The sequence below is a fragment of the Lissotriton helveticus genome, chromosome 2_1 (genome assembly GCF_964261635.1).
Source record: "Lissotriton helveticus chromosome 2_1, aLisHel1.1, whole genome shotgun sequence".
NCBI lineage: Eukaryota > Metazoa > Chordata > Amphibia > Caudata > Salamandridae > Lissotriton > Lissotriton helveticus.
In genome coordinates, this window is record NC_136059.1 from 1,940,311,365 (window position 1) to 1,940,329,052 (window position 17,688).

The 17,688-nt window shown below is 45.3% G+C and overlaps 1 long non-coding RNA gene across 1 annotated transcript in view; it reads right to left on the bottom strand.

Annotated features, from left to right (window-relative positions):
• LOC144818958 (uncharacterized) overlaps positions 1–17,688 on the bottom strand; it is a 206,795-nt gene that overhangs the window by 179,980 nt on the left and 9,127 nt on the right. Inside the window, exon 2 of the long non-coding RNA XR_013607185.1 lies at positions 266–339. This is a non-coding gene — a long non-coding RNA (uncharacterized LOC144818958). The remainder of the gene's footprint in view (positions 1–265; positions 340–17,688) is intronic.

Sequence of the window (17,688 nt, forward strand, 5' to 3'; positions counted from 1 at the left end):
ATGAAGTTTTGTTTTACTGTTACTGTGAAAATATACATTTTCATTGGCTGCTATGTTCAATGCAGTAAAGATTGAGAAGCATAATCCTCGCCTCCGTGTCCTTAATAGAATTGAAAATTCTTGTCGCGAATGCTAGCAAATTTTTGATTCATCTGTCTCCTTGTAATAATGAAACAGTGCAAACTGAAGTCGAGCAGTATTCAAATACCAAGAACAAGGCATACTCACGAGCAGCATTTAAACACTAATAACACAGCATACTTACAGCATGACGAGATAGAATATTCAGGTTCTCGAGTCAGGCTCGAGAACTCTGCTCGAGACACAACCCTTCCCCTCCTATTCCAACAACAAATTGAAACAAAAACAATACAAATAAAATAAATAAATAATAAATAAATAATAATATACACATCAGTAACATACATTTCCTAAGATAATGACTGTGTTTATCCTTCTATAACTGTGACATAATCATATAGTCTCTTTGGTTTTCCACAAACACGTTTATAACGTGAAAAAATTGAAACATTACTAGGCATTTCATTACTTTGTGACTTGTCACTTTGTCTATTGCTGTTCCTGCTTTTAGGTTCAATGGAAACGTTCGTGTGTAAACAGAGTCTAGGATTCACATTCTCTTGTGGTTCCTTTCCATTTCCTTTTAATCCACTAACATCTTTCAAATCAGTATCATCAATCCAATCAAAATGTTTTCCTTCTTCCTTGGGTTGTTGTTTTCCTTTGAACAAAGCACTTCTATTGGTGTTCCATACCTTACCATCACTTAAAAGGGCAGAATTACAAAGAAATTTGATAACCTTGAAAGGAGCAGAGTACTTACTTTCCCCTTTACAAACAATTCTCCCTTTTTTGACAATATCTCCAACCTGTAATTTCACGACTTACTTCTTGACAGACTGGTTATCAATTATACGTTTTTGATTGACTTCTAGATTTTGTTTGACATCCTTTACAATATAAGGAACTGACTTAGTCTTACTAAGCCACCCCATGTTATCCTTACTGCGTGGTGAACGTCCTCTCATGAGTTCAAACGGAGAATAACATGAGGACTGGCTTTTGGTGATTCTATAAGCACAAATTATTTTCCTCAGTGCATCTTCCCAATCTCTGTCATTACTGTAACACAATTCAATAATACATTTTATCACTCTGTTGAGGTGCTCAACGCTTCCGTTTCCTTCTGGGTGGTAGACTGATGTGGTCCTATGAGCAATACCTGTGTCTCTTATGAATTTTTAAAAACCATCACCAGTGAATTGTCCTCCATTATCTGAAATTGAATCTTTAGGAAGACCTTCTCTCCCAAAAACTTCACTCAAAAAGAGCAATACACTATCAGTGTCAGCTCTTTTAACTAATTTATACTCTGGCCACTTTAAAAAATGATCAATCACAACTAAAATGTGTGTCTGTAAACCATCAATGCTCTTTGCTGGACCAAAAATATTGATGCCAACTCTCTTCCATGGCATGTTAGGGATTACAATAGGATGAAGGACAGATTTGCACGTGGTCAAGGTTTTGTCTGAGTTAGAACATTCAAAGCACTCACGCACTACACTTTCAATGTCCCTGTCAACGTCTGGACACCAGTAAGATTGTTTTATCCTGCATTTTGTCTTGACAATCCCTAAATAACCTTCATGACACAGATTGATAATTTTGTCATGGAAAACGTTAGGAGGAACTAGTTTACCTCCACGCAGTAATAACTTGTTCTCAAAAGAAAGCTCATGCCTAACTTCCCAAAATGGGATCAGGATTTTGTCAAGACTAGATTTCTCTGGCCATCCTTTCTTAGTGAACTTACATACACTCTGCAAAACACTATCATTGGACAATTTACACACCCATTCTTCATGGGGAATGCTACCAATTTCATTGCAGAAAATACTCGCTACAAACCAATTGTCCCAATCACTCTCAATATTGTCTTTCTTAGAAACAGGACATCTACTCACGAAATCTGCAATTCTATTGCGAACACCAGGAACGTACACTACATCATACATGAAATCTAAAAGTTGTACAGAGAAGCGTGATATCCTGGGTGAGACGTTGCTTAGACAATGAGAAGTGAGAACTTTAGTAAGAGGTTTGTGGTCAGTGCGTAGTGTGACACATGTTCCCCAAATGAACTGTCTGAAATGTTTCAGTCCTTAGAAACAACCAAGAGCCTCTCGTTCGATTACCGAATACTTTTCTTCAGTAGTTGTGAGAGCTCTAGACGAGAAGGCTATAACACACTCAGAACCATCACACTGTAGTTGTGACAGAACTGCGCCCAGCCCTTTTCCGCTTGCATCTGTGGTAATGAAGGTTATGGGTTTAGGATAAAACCCTTTCAATGCTGGAGCTGTGCAAATTTCTTTTTTTATATTTTCCCACTACGTATGACACTCGTCAGACCAATGAAATGTATTTCCTTTTTTTAACAATTGTCTAATGAAATACATTTTATCTGCAAAATTGCTAACAAATTTAGAAGAATATTCCGCAAGTCCTAAGAAGGATCTAACATCATTCTTATTTTGTGGGACAGGCGCGTTTAGTATAGCTTCAACTAAACCTGATTTGGGACAAATTCCATTAGCATTGATTTCATGACCTAAATAAGTTAGACTTCTCTTGTCAAATTGGCACTTAGAAATTTCAGCAGTTAAACCCTTATTCTTCAACAATGACAAAACTTTTGATAGGGATTAGTCGTCTTCATCTTTCTCTTTTCCCATGACAAGGATGTCATCTTGGAAGAATAAGACATTTTTTATATCTTTAAAAATATGATACATGACCCGCTGAAACATAGCAGCAGCTGAGGCTAGACCGAAGGGGGCACGTTTAAACTGAAATAACCCAATAGGCGTGATGAAATCAGTGAGGTGTCTACTGTCAGCATGAAGTGAAACCTGATGATAAGCAGACGTCAGGCCTATTGAAGAGAACCATTCCATATCTTTAGTGGTGGAGAGTAACTCAGAAATTCTGGGAAGGGGAAACATATCAATGAAAATGTTCTTATTTAGTTTTCTACGGTCAACACACAAACGGATTTTGCCGTTGGCCTTACGAGCGACCACCAAGAGGGCAACCCAATCTGAAGATTCTATACTTTCAATTATGTTTTTATCAAACAGTTTTCCCAACTCATACACAACTTCATCTTTGACTCCTAAAGGAATATTCCTAACCTTGTGAATGCAAGGTCTTGCATTTTCTTTAAGGATTATCTTGTGGGAGAATCCTTTGAGTTCTCCAACAATATCAGAAAACACCTTGGGGTATTTTAAAATGTAATCATTTTCCAGCTCTGTATTAGGTGCAATCACACTTAACACTGATTCGTGACTATTGGGATCTAGGCGTATTCCAAGTTCACCCTGATCCCACCAACCTAAAACACAGGGTCCAGACTTAGAAACATACAATTTACACATAGCGACCCTACCTTTAAATTCAAATCTTAGTTTCCGAAAACCTAGCAAATCTATAGGCTCGCCTGTATAACTTACAGGGTGAAGGTCTGGGATCTCAAGGTGACAACCTAAACTTGCTTTAAATAATTATTCCCATTGCATTTATTAGTAATAGTATAAGGGGAACCAGAGTCTGCCATTAATGACACCATAACTCCTCCTGCGTCAATTTCACATACAGGTTTTTTCCTTTTATATCCCGGAGTACAATATTCATCATCACTTATACAAAAAACTCTGTTGTCACAGTATTCAGAGTCATCATTATCATCATCCTCTTGCTCACACTCTTCAACTATACATTTTACAGATTTAGAATTCCGGCAAGCACGAGCAAAATGACCTTGCATCTTACAGTATGCACATTTTTTACCCAAAGCTGGACATTTCTTGTTGTTAGCTAGGTGTGACGTGCTGCCACAACGGTAACAAGCTCCTTTTATGTCAGGCAATTTGTTTGCTTATCTGGTTTAAATTTCTAATTCTCTTGTTTATTCTAGTTGGCAACTCTCACGATCTTAATAACTTCTCCATTGTCAGATTTAGTTCTGTTTATGACAGTTTTGGCACACCTGGACGTTAATTCTGCTTTACTGATAATGGCAGAGATTACACGCAAACTAGCATCACCATTGATCCACAATTTATCTTGTAAGTTTTGGTTATTACAATGCAGGACTTGTTGGTCACGAATCAATTCCTCTTCAATAACCCCAAACTTACAAGATAAAGCTAACCTTCTGACAGATGCAATGTAATCCTCAACCTTCTCATTAGATTCTTGCTTCCTGTGATAAAATTAAATCTGTGAACAGCTTTGCATACTGTAGGTGCAAAGTATGCATTCAACTCATTAATAGCTTGAGTAAAAACATTTACTTCACTGCTATCTTGGATTTTCTTTTCTATTCTGTTGTAAACACTTAACCCACCAGGACCTAAACAATGCAATAAAATTTTATTTTTCCTTTCTGGAGATAACTCTTTACTCTTAAAGGTCTCAAGGCTCTGTGCCCCTCCCCTACCCGGACCGCCCTCGGCTGAGCATCGACGCCGAGGGCAGGGATTCGAACTTGGCGGCCATATTGGGTGTGGGCCATATTGGGTGTGGGCCAGGCGAATCGCGCGCTCTAGCAGCGCTATAAAAAGGAAGTTAGGACAATCCTCTAGCGATTACCATCAGAGAACCTTCCCCTCCTGAGGCGGAAAGCCGGGAGGTCTCTTTCTTTACCTTTTTGCCTGACACCCTAGGAACTGTATTTTAACTTGTCTGCTCGTGCTTGATTAATAAGCACTTTTTAAAAAATTGAATGTCATTTTCTAGCGTGTTTACTTAGCGCTTGACTAAAAAGCGCCACAGAACAGAGACTCCTTAGCGCTTCTAAAGCGCTCTGTGCCCCTCCCCTACCCGGACCGCCCTCGGCTGAGCATCGACGCCGAGGGCAGGGATTCGAACTTGGCGGCCATATTGGGTGTGGGCCAGGCGAATCGCGCGCTCTAGCAGCGCTACAAAAAGGAAGTTAGGACAATCCTCTAGCGATTACCATCAGAGAACCTTCCCCTCCTGAGGCGGAAAGCTGGGAGGTCTCTTTCTTTACATCTTTGCCTGACACCCTAGGAACTGTATTTTAACTTGTCTGCTCGTGCTTGATTAATAAGCACTTTTTAAAAAATTGAATTTCATTTTCTAGCGTGTTTACTTAGCGCTTGACTAAAAAGCGCCACAGAACAGAGACTCCTTAGCGCTTCTAAAGCGCTCTGTGCCCCTCCCCTACCCGGACCGCCCTCGGCTGAGCATCGACGCCGAGGGCAGGGATTCGAACTTGGCGGCCATATTGGGTGTGGGCCAGGCGAATCGCGCGCTCTAGCAGCGCTACAAAAAGGAAGTTAGGACAATCCTCTAGCGATTACCATCAGAGAACCTTCCCCTCCTGAGGCGGAAAGCCGGGAGGTCTCTTTCTTTACCTCTTTGCCTGACACCCTAGGAACTGTATTTTAACTTGTCTGCTCGTGCTTGATTAATAAGCACTTTTTCAAAAATTGAATTTCATTTTCTAGCGTGTTTACTTAGCGCTTGACTAAAAAGCGCCACAGAACAGAGACTCCTTAGCGCTTCTAAAGCGCTCTGTGCCCCTCCCCTACCCGGACCGCCCTCGGCTGAGCATCGACGCCGAGGGCAGGGATTCGAACTTGGCGGCCATATTGGGTGTGGGCCAGGCGAATCGCGCTCTCTAGCAGCACTATAAAAAGAACGGTCATGACTCCGCGCAGCGGACGCGTACAGCGGACGCGCCGGACCTGCGCCGGAGTCGTGCCAGAGTCATGCCCGTTTGCGCCCGTTCGCGCACTGTCCGGCCCAGGGCCCAAGACCCCTGGTACACCAGTCCCATGCCCTTTACGATATTCCCGCTTGTCACTACTCTCGCTTAACAGGACACTTCCATCACTATGCAGCCATTCTATGGACCTAAAGTCCAGCCATTTTTCTTGTAGCAACTGCTCCTTTAGAGCCACAGAGACCATTACTAAAACCATATCAGTCCCTAAAAATGGATCAGTAGACACTGCTTTAAAGATGGCACTGGTCAACTGCCGTTCTTTACCTAAGCACTCCACGGAAATCGCACTACTGATCGGAGATTTAAACGTGGATATTTTGTTTTTAACAGAAACATGGCTTGGCTCATCCTCCGGCCCTGACATTGTCCAGGCCCTACCTGTCGGATATCTAATCCAACACAAAGATCGAGAACTTAAAACTGGTGGAGGGATTGCCATCATACATAGGGAACACCTAGCATGTCGCCTCATCAACAGCACTATCCCAGATTGTGAGAGTACACAGTTCTCCATCTCCCACTCCTCAGAACTTTCAATTTCCGGTCTCTTAATTTACCGCCCCCCTGGCCAGATCGGCCAATTTATAGAAGGGCTAACTGAAACAATTCTTGAATCCGCCACTATGGTCGCTAATTTTATAGTGTTAGGAGACCTGAACCTTCATTTTAACAACCCTTTGGATATTATCGCTACGGAACTAACTAAGGATTTAGCTGCATGTCAACTTAATTTGATTGTACAACACCCTACTCATTCCAAAGGGAATCTCTTAGACCCAATCTTTACCAATGTTGCAGAATTGTCTGCATCTGTACCATACTCAATTCCTTGGTCAGATCATATGGTAATACCCTTCTCATGGAAAATTAACAAACCATGCACCAATCAACCCTCCCATAAAATCTTAGGTAGGCGTTGGACAAAATTAGAACCCAGCGATTGGATAGAAGTTCTGAAGCAGAACGAACCTATGGCCAATCAGAATATAGATAGGGCCAATACGGACTTCAATCAATGGATAGAACAATCATTAAATAATGTGCTCCCTAAAATGTACATTTCAAAGAAAAAAGGTCCGAACAAACAACCATGGTTCAACTCGGACCTAAGATCCCTTAAACAGGAATGTAAACGGGAGGAAAGACAATGGCGAAAACATTTCGATGAGGAGAAAAAATTAAAATACAAACTTACAATTAAGAAATATAAAACTGCACTTAACTTAGCCAAAACCACCTTCAACACAGAAAAAATTGAAAAATCCACTAACGCTCCCAGAGAAATGTTTAGAATAGTAAAAACTTTGACAAAGGCCCCTGATCCCCCTACACCTGTACTCTCATCTGAAGAATCTGGCGCCCGCTGTAACGAACTAGCAAATTTTTTTGCCACGAAAATTGAAAAAATTCTTCTCTCTCTCCCTCCACTTCCAGTAGTTGAATCTAACCTCTCTTCAAGGGACGAAATTGATTCTACCATACCCCATCTGGCTTCCTTCGATCCGCTCAGTGACGATCTTTTCCCTTCCCTCTTTAATTCCATAAAGAGTGGTTCTCCCCTTGATCCCGCCCCTATGTCCATCTTGAAATTGGCTCTTCCTTATGCTAGCAGAAACATCATTGACCTGGTTAACACTTCTTTGGAATCTGGCACAGTGCCGCAAGATTGGAAATTAGCCATGGTAAAGGCTCTGTTGAAAAAGCCAAATCTCAACCCTGATGATTTCTCCAACTACCGTCCCATCTCCCTTCTCCCTGGTATCAGTAAGCTTGCTGAAAAATGGGTGAATAAACAACTAGCATCCTACATGGAATCCCACAACCTGTTACACCCCACACAAACAGGCTTTCGAAAGGGACAGGGAACCGAAACCGCATTGTTAAGGGTGGCTGAGGTATCCAGGAGGATTCTGGACGCTGGTGGCAGCGCGGCCATTATTCTCCTGGACCTCAGTGCCGCCTTTGACACGGTTAACCACCATGTCCTCCTAGCTCGTCTAGAGAAGACGGGAGTCACAGGTAAAGCCCTTGAGTGGCTTGAGTCTTTCCTTAGCAATAGATTCTTTAAGGTCTTTTCAGACACCAACTGCTCCCTCCCAGTGCCATTGCGGTGTGGGGTACCACAGGGCTCCTCCCTCAGCCCCACACTGTTTAATGTGTACATGGCACCCTTGGCAGAGATAGTGGCACCGTTCGGAATCCAACTGATAAGCTACGCTGACGACACCCAGCTAGTAGTCTCCCTCACCCAGGCAGACTCCCCTTCGAACAACCTCTGCAGCTGCCTGGCTGCGGTTGCAGAGTGGATGGATACATCCCACCTGAAATTGAATGGAGGAAAAACCGAGCTGATGATGCTCGGAAAAAAGGCCACCTTTAACATCTCCTCTATGTGGCCTCTTTGCATGGGACCTGGACCTACCCCAAAAACAGAGATAAAGAGCCTTGGGTTTTGGCTCGACTCGGAACTATCTTTCAAAACCCAGGCAAGAAAAACAGTGGCCACCTGCTTCGGCATAACCAAAACCATTCGCAAAATCCTCCCCCAGTTACCTGAAACCTCTAAGAAAACCATAGTCCAGTCTCTCATTCTGTCAAGGCTGGACTATGGGAATGCACTTTACCTAGGAGCCCCCATATCAGTCATTCGTCAACTTCAGATGGCCCAAAACTCCGCAGCGAGGCTACTCATGGGTACTAGCCATCGTACCTCAGCAGCACCCTCACTAAGGACCCTACATTGGCTCCCTATAAAGGAGCGGATCCATTTTAAAACCCTTTGTCTGGTACATAAAACTCTCCATGGGAACGGCCCCCCCCCATTCTAAATGATATGATCAGATCATATATTCCCTCTAGGGATCTTCGCTCTAAACAGCAAAACTTCCTCATAGTACCCAGAACTAACAGAGCTCGATCTGGGGACCGCCTTTTCTCCCGAAATGCAGCAAAGATGTGGAATGCCCTTCCGCTTTCACTTCGCCTAGAATCCAACTTGCTGACTTTTCGAAAACAACTTAAAACAGCACTGTTTCCCAAGGCAGGGAGAAGTTAGTTTTCACTGCCCAGATCCTGTCTATTCCCTCTGATCAGTATCAAGCGCTGGGATGCTTTCGAGTAGCCATGCGCTATATAAAAGCCTTTCCAAATCCAAATCCAAATCCAAGGTAATTAATTAAATAGTCTCTCCATTCTGCCCATCTTTGACTCGATACTTCACAATATTTAACTAAATATTTCTCAGGGGCAGGTAGGTTCATGTTTGCCATAGCCATACTTGCGCCGAAAGTGCAATAAGGAAGGTATACCTTACACACTTAAAGTAAATAATTGTAATAGATAGGTAATTGAAGCGATTTAAATTTCTAAAATGAACTTGGAAGTGGAATATACATTAAAGGTACACAATGAACACCATGTGTTAAATAGTACGTTAAAACATTTACCCAATGTACACAGTATGCTTATCGCTTGTTAAAATCAAACATAGAATATAGCTTAAATAAAATTAAAAGAGTCACCAATGGCTAATCAAAGAGATCCTGTCAGTCGATCGAGTGCACAGTAGCGACTGTTCGTGGCAGAGAACAATAAAATTGTTGACGATGAAAAAAAAAAATCCAAAATGGAGGCACGTAAACGTTCTGTGCGTGAATACGCGTTGACGATAATTTCTTGACGATGTTTCCTGCTAAGAGATTAGAGCGTGTCAGCGCATTCTATTTGTCCGTGAAGCGTGACATGCACATAAGAACTTCCAACGACTGTTGTTGCCGCTCGAAAAATGCGGCCAGTAAACAGCTTGTTTTATGGACGAAACAACAAACAAAGAGGTAAAGTTGCTGTAATTATTGTAATTCAATAAAATATAAGTTGGATGGTTACCGCTCGATGTTGCGGCCGATAACACACAGCATTCACACTATTAGGCTTTAACTGAGCTTGAGGTAAAGGTCCCACAAATCTTGTTATTCAATTAAAATATAATCTGGCTGATTTCCGCTCGATGTTGCAGCATTCACACTGCAAGGTTTCATCTGAGCGTACATAACCTCCGCTCGAAACGCAGTAGAGGTTCAGCTCCGCCGTCAAGGTTAACATCACTTTGTAATTAACATTTAAATGCCACTCGAAGATGCGGCTGAAGCATACCCAGATGTGCAGACATAACTTAAAGGCTGTTAATCAATGTTCAGCACAGATGTCACAAATAATCTTTAGTCAACACAAAGGATAGACAGTCATCAATTCCTCTATGTACGTGAGGATATTCATTACAAACAATCCTTGTTTGTAAATACATTTTCCACAAAATTCTTTTGTGACTTACTTCAAAATTTGAGTCCTCTTCCCTTATAGCGCTGTTCTGAGCAGTCCTTTGAAAGCACGATCAATCAATCAATTTCCATCAATTTTCCTTAAAATCGGAAATCGTGAATTCTTCCAGGGTTAAGCCACAGTCCTCGTCGGTCACCATTGTTAAGTCGCATAAATCACCATACAAGTTATAGACAATTAATAGAAGTTTTATAGTAGCTTACCCCTAACAGCAGGGAAGTGCGGACGCAGCCGCCGGATTCTATTACAGGACCGGAGGCTTCAGATTATGCTTCTCAATCTTTACTGCATAAAACACAGCAGCCAATGAAAATGTATATTTTCAATAAACATTAACAATAAAACTTCATTACCCATGAACACCCATGAGTATAGGCACGCCCCCACAGTCCATAAGAACCCCTTGCGTGCTCCCATCATCCTCTTTCTTTGCTGCTCAAGCCAGAGTTAAGTGCACCTTCCCTGTTCCCTCACTCTGCTTGTTGGTTTGGGGGTGCTTGGGAGACTGTTGTGTATAGCCTTTGGATTGAGGCGGGTCGCTCCGCTGCCTGATTGAGGACATACGTTTATATGGTGCGCTTGTTGGGTTTATTTGGCCTGTTCTGATGCTTTAGGACTATTTGTGGGGCAGGCGGATCGCGAGCGCTCACCTTGCGCTGCGCTCGTCTTGGGCCGGCTTTTTGCCTCAGGCAGCTCCCGCTGTGGAGCGCGCGCGTTCAGCGCTGTTACGACGGTCTCTGACCGGCGGGGGGCCGCCGCGATCAGCAGTTGGGCCCGTTTCACCGGCAGCCTGAGGGCGCACGGGAGCTCCCTAATGCGCCCCGTGTAAAGGCCGGGTGGCTCACGGCCGACGCGCGCGCCCAAAAACGCTGCTCAATTGGGCTGCTTTTTAGTAGCTTTTGGTAGCGTTTTGGGCGGCGCGCCTCAGCTCGTTCCCCAGGCTCACTGTAACGCGCGTTTTCTCGTTCCACACACCGGCTGGCCCCTCGTTTTACCGCCAGTGCTGGCTGTAATAGTCTAAGGTCCAGAGTGAGCACACACTCTTTATATATTTGGGACCTAGGTCTTTGGCCTTGCTGAATACAGCTTTGCTGAGGGGGTTTGGGTACAGTTGCCTGATTTTATTTATTGTGTGCAGTGGGCTGACCCCCCCCACCACCCCCTACACCTGCCTCAGTGATTTATTATCAGAGAGTGAGCATGGAAAATTGGGTTAAATACCCCGAAGAAGAGGAGGCAGATGGGGAGGATAATAATGACGGGCAGCAGGAAGCTGTTCTGGAAGACAATATAGTCGAAGCCTTGGATGCCTCGGTCCAAGCTTCGGTTGAGAGAGCAATGGAGACGAAGGTCCCCCAGACTGTGCAGCAAGCACTAGCAGTGGCCCTGCGCCCCATTCGCAAGCAGTTAGAAGGCTTTGCTAAGCGACACGGATATGACAAGGGTAGGAAGCAGAAGCGGGCTACTCCCTCTACCTCTACTTCTATTTCTGAAGAGCGCAAAATGTGGCCGCATGCACAATCCATGGCCTCATTGCCGGCTCGTGACGTCCCAACTGACCATCGTTCTGGGGGCAAGGCGAAGAGTAAGCGCCAGATCGTGATAGACACGGATACTACCACCACTAATACAGACACCAATACGGACACTGATACCTCGGAGGAGCAGCCTCCTCCCCCTAAGAAGGCCAAGCCGGCTTCCAAGTCAGTGGAGGACAAAGCCTCTAAGGCTTTCCACTTTGACCCTTCGGACATCGTCCACCCCCGGTCTTCGGACTGGGTTCCGCCGGCGGACGTCTCTGATTATATTCATGACCACCTCCGGAAGAGCTTCACTCGGGAGGTGCGCAACCGACTGCGGTCGGAGTGCCCGCGTCCAGATATTCCGGACTGTGTCGCTGACACACCGGAAATAGACGCAAGCATGCTGACATTTCTAAAGAAATTTTCCAAGGATCCTAAGAGAGGGCTTGACAGGGCCTGGCGGGGCTGTCAAGACAAGATGCTGGACGTCATTGGGCCCCTGGCGAAGATCCTAGAGATGGCCTTAGCGGCCAAGGAAGGGGCGACTCCTGTGGATCCGGACATCTTGGCTGAGTGGACTCAGCGCGCCATTTGCTTTCTGGGTAACGCGAATTGCGCTGTCTCTTCGGAGAGGCGCAAGTCCTTACTAATGCGCATGGACAGCAATTTAACGGAGCTGGCAGAGGCTGAACCTGGCCCTCTGGCCGGTGGGTGTCTCTTCGGAGACAGGTTCGTGAAGGACGTCACCAAATATGTTGGCACCTTCACCGCATTGGATAAGGCCCAGAGTGGTATTAAGCGCGCCCTCACGCAGGGTGTTTTCAACAGGGCCGGGCGAGGCGGGGGTCGCTCGTCAGGCCGAGGGTTCCAGAGAGGCTCCCAGAGAGGGGATTTTGGCCGCGGCCGCGGCGAGTGGGACTCTACCCGCGGAGGAACCTTCTATCCCTCACGACGAGGCTTCAACAAAGGCCGTTTCCAGTCGGGAAACAACAGGGCGAATTTCAAGGCCCATCAAAGTTCCGGTGAGTCTGACAGATGTGTCTTTCCTTCCTTTGGGGGGTCGCACGCAGCATTGTCTGCTGCAATGGCAAGTGTTAACTCAGGATGTTTGGGTCTTGCAGACTGTTCAGGGATTCAGGCTGGATTTCTACTCTCCTCCTGCGCAAGCGTTCCCCCCGCCACCTCTCCATTTTTCCCAACTAGATCACAGTTTTATAGAAGCAGAGGTGGCAGACTTGCTGAGGAAGGGCGCGATCGCTTTTTGCCAGAGAAGTCCTCGCGGCTTCGCCAGCAATGTCTTTCTAGTCCAAAAGAAGGGAGGTGGCAACAGACTTGTACTCAACCTCAGAGATTTCAACCAGCATCTGGTGTACAACCATTTCAAAATGGAGGGTATCCACATGTTAGCGGATTTGTTACAAGAAGGAGATTGGTTAGTGCGATTAGATCTGAAAGATGCATATCTTTCTATTCCGATTTTTCCTCCACACCGCAGATTCCTGCAGTTTCAGTGGAGCGGCCAGTGGTACGAGTATTTAGCTCTTCCTTTCGGTCTCTCCTCGGCTCCCTGGTGTTTCACCAAGGTAATGAAACCAGTGGTGGCCTTCCTCAGAGAGAGGGGTGTGCGCATGATCATTTACCTAGACGACATTCTGATCATGGCGCAGGACCGGTCAGTGTTACAGCAACACTTGACCATGACTACTTCCTTGTTGCAAAGCCTGGGGTTTGTGATAAATCTAGCAAAGTCAGTGGTGACCCCGGCTCAGGAGATAGATTTTCTGGGGTTCACGGTCAACTCCCTCACGGCGCAGCTGCTTCTTCCACAGGCGAAGTTGAGGGACTTGAAGAAGGAGATCAGGAAACTACTGGACAGTCAATTGGTCTCGCTCAGAACACTGGCCAGGATTGTAGGAGTCCTGGCGTCCTCTATCCAGGCGATATTTCCGGGTCCTTTGCACTACAGAGCCCTCCAACGTCTGAAGATCAGACACCTTCAGAAGGGTCTCTCGTATACGGACTCGGTTCCGCTTACGGACGAGGTTCGGCACGAACTCCAATGGTGGCTAGGCCACGTGGATGCCTGGAACGGCAGAGCGATCTTCGGGTCGCGACCAGATGTGGTAATCGAGTCGGACGCCAGCAGATGGGGCTGGGGCGCGCGCTGTGGAGAGGTTTCCACAGGCGGCAGATGGTCGTCTCAGGATCTGGAACTTCACATAAACTGTTTGGAATTACTGGCAGGATCGTTCGCGGTCCGCACGTTATCCCCGAAGCAGACATCATGTTGCATCCTCCTGCGCCTGGACAATGTGTCCGCAGTGAGGTATATCAACAAGTTGGGCGGCACGAGGTCGTCTCTTCTTGTCCGGAGAGCCAAAGAGTTTTGGCATTACTGTCTACAGAACCAGATATCAGTCATAGCGGAGTACATCCCGGGTCAGGCCAACCAAGTGGCAGACTGGCATTCCAGACACTTGAGGGATTACAGCGACTGGAAGCTGCTTCCCCAGGTCTTTCTCTGGTTACAGGCGATTTGGGGTCCTTTTCAGACGGACCTGTTCGCATCCAGGTTGACGTATCAACTTCCCCGGTTCTTCAGCTGGAGACCGGATCCGATGGCAACAGCGACGGACGCATTTCTCCAGGATTGGTCGGAGGGGACCCAGTATGCATTTCCCCCCTTTCTGTTGATTCCCAGAGTAATGACTCATGTGATACGGCAAGCGGCGGAAATTGTCATGGTGACTCCGTGGTGGACATCACAAGCGTGGTTTCCCAAGTTGTTGCAGTGGAGCTGCGACCGCCCCCGGCTACTGCCGGATTTGAAGGGGTTGTTGCAGGGCCCTCGTCAGGAACAGCACCCGTTGCTGTTGGAGGGCAGGTTATCCCTGATGGCATGGAGGCTTTCAGGGAACAGTGGCAAATGCCAGGAATTTCGGACAAGGCTGCTGACTTTATCAAGCAGGCTTGGGCACCTTCCACCAGGAAGCGATACTCCGCTGCCTGGAAGAACTGGGTGGATTGGTGCGTGGGACGACGTCTGGATCCCGTGGGGGCAGGATTACCCCAAGTGTTGAACTTTCTATCCGAGAAGGCGGCAGGAGGCCTAGCGTATCGTTCGGTCAACAACTTTCGCTCAGCCCTCTCGGCGGGGCATGCCCTGGTGGATGGTAAACCAGTAGGCATGCATCCGGTTGTTTGTAAGTTGTTGAAAGGCATCAGGGTGGCCAACCCTCCCAAACCCAAGTATACAGGTTTGTGGGATGTCTCAGTGGTGATTTCTTTGCTCGACAGATGGCCGGTTAATTCTCTCCTGTCTAGGAAGCAATTGTGGGCTAAATTAGCCATGTTGCTTTGTCTATCCTCTTGCAGAAGATCTTCAGATGTCAGAGCGCTCGACGTAACAGGTAGAGTGTTTACCCCGGAAGGGGTTTCTTTTCATATTACAGGTCGTACTAAAACAATGTCTCGACATATATCTTATAATGCTTTTCCTGACAATGAAAAACTATGTGTGGTCCATTGTTTGAAGACCTACGAGGAATGTACAAAGGCCTTGCGGCCGCAGGGCTGTTCGCAATTATTGATTTCTATTCAAAAGCCCTTTAAACCAGTGGCGGCTGCCACTATTGCTAGATGGCTTCGGTTCATTATGAAGGAAGCTGGGGTTGATACAAATATTTTTGGTGCTCATTCAGTTAGAGGCGCGATGGCGTCCAAGTCATATGGTTTAGGATCCAGTATCCAAGATATTATGCATTGTGCAGATTGGTCCTCTGATTCAACGTTTAAGACGTTTTATTACAAGCCGGTGGGAGATATTACTTCTGTGGTATTTAATCAGCGTTAAACTAGCATAATCTGAAGCCTCCGGTCCTGTAATAGAATCAAAAATTCGCTAGCATTCGCGACAAGAATTTTCAATTCTATTAAGGACACGGAGGCGAGGATTATCCCACCCGGCTTAATGTACTGTATGTATTAAGCTTGCCCACCCTTTTATGCAAGGATTACGGTGGTGTTGTTTCCTTTATTTCAGGATCTGATAAGAAGTCGGATTGATCGACTCCGGAGGTCAGGATGTTCCGCCTGAAGATGTTCTTCCACGTTGGAGGATTGTGACTGTTCAAGTTTTGTTGGACTTGTTTCGCCTCAAAGAAAGAGGATGATGGGAGCACGCAAGGGGTTCTTATGGACTGTGGGGGCGTGCCTATACTCATGGGTGTTCATGGGTAATGAAGTTTTATTGTTAATGTTTATTGAAAATATACATTTTCATTGGCTGCTGTGTTTTATGCAGTAAAGATTGAGAAGCATAATCCTCGCCTCCGTGTCCTTAATAGAATTGAAAATTCTTGTCGCGAATGCTAGCGAATTTTTGATTCATCTATCTCCTTGTAATAATGAAACCGTTCCTAACAGTGCAAACTGAAGTCGAGCAGTATTCAGATACCAATAACAAGGCATACTCACGAGCAGCATTTATCAAGCATTTGCATTGCAATAGGTCTCGCATTAGGAAAGTTTGAGTTATTTGTCCTGTACATGACAAATTTGTTATTTATGTGTTATTTTTGAAAATTGTGAAATTAATAGCTTTGTCATTTACAATGGTAATACTTTTATTTTTTGAAAAGGTGACACCTATAGCATTTTTAATGCAACATGTTTTGTTTTTACGTGACTTAGAAGTATTGATTTTACAAATAACAATGTTTAAAAAAAAATGTAATACTTAAATAAAAGTTATTGTAATTTATAATGCAACAGCTTAAACTTTTGTCAATAACTTTTGTGAAGATTATGTTCAGTGTATTTTATTGTGACTAAAATATAAGAACAGAAGTGAAAAATCAACTTTTTTTGTGACATTTGTAATAAAGCTTGAAACATTGAGAGAACATATTTGAACCAGTTGTTGTTGAATGTTTGCACAGGTTGATACTGTGGTGGCGCTGAGTGATGTTGTAGTGGCGACAAGTGATGCTGTGGCGTTCAGTGATGCTGTGGTAGCGCATAGTGATGTTGTGGGGCCCCTGAGTGATGCTGTTGTTGTGCGATAGATAGATAGAGTGAGGGCGATAGATAGATGGAGTGAGGGCGATAGATAGATGGAGTGAGGGCGATAGATAGATGGAGTGAGGGCGATAGATAGATGGAGTGAGGGCGATAGATAGATGGAGTGAGGGCGATAGATAGATGGAGTGAGGGCGATAGATAGATAGAGTAAGGGCGATAGATAGATAGAGTGAGGACGATAGATAGATAGATAGAGTGAGTACGATAGATAGAGGATAGATAGAGTGCGGGCGATAGGTAGAGTGAGGGCGATAGAGTGAGGGCGATAGATAGAGTGAGGGCGATAGATAGATAGAGTGAGGGCGATAGATAGATAGAGTGAGGGCGATAGATAGATAGAGTGAGGACAATAGATAGATAGAGGATAGATAGAGTGAGGGCGATAGGTAGAGTGAGGGCGATAGAGTGAGGGCGATAGATAGAGTGAGGACGATAGATAGATGTGTGTGGTTGTGTGTGTGTGGTTGTATGTGTGCGCGTGCATGGTTGTATGTGAGTGTGCGGTTACAGAAGGATGTATGTGGAAGAGAGCAGCAGATCAGCATATTATAAGATAACGGGGAGTTAAAGAAGGATGCGTGTTGAAGAGATCAGCTGTTCAGCACAGGAGAAGAGAACAGGGAGTTAAAGAAAGAGGCGGGTGGAAGAGAGCAGCAGATCAGCACAGGAGAAGAGAAGAGAACAGGGAGTTAGAGAAGTAGGCGGTGGAAGGGAACAGCAGATCAGCACGGGAGAAGAGAACAGGGTTTTGGAGAAGGGGGCGGGGTGGAAGAGAGCAGCAGATCAGGATGGGAGAACAGAACAGGGAGTTAAAGAAGGAGGCCGGTGGAAGAGAGCAGCAGATCAGCACAGGAGAAGAGAAGAGAACAGGGAGTTAGAGAAGTAGGTGGTGGAAGGGGAACA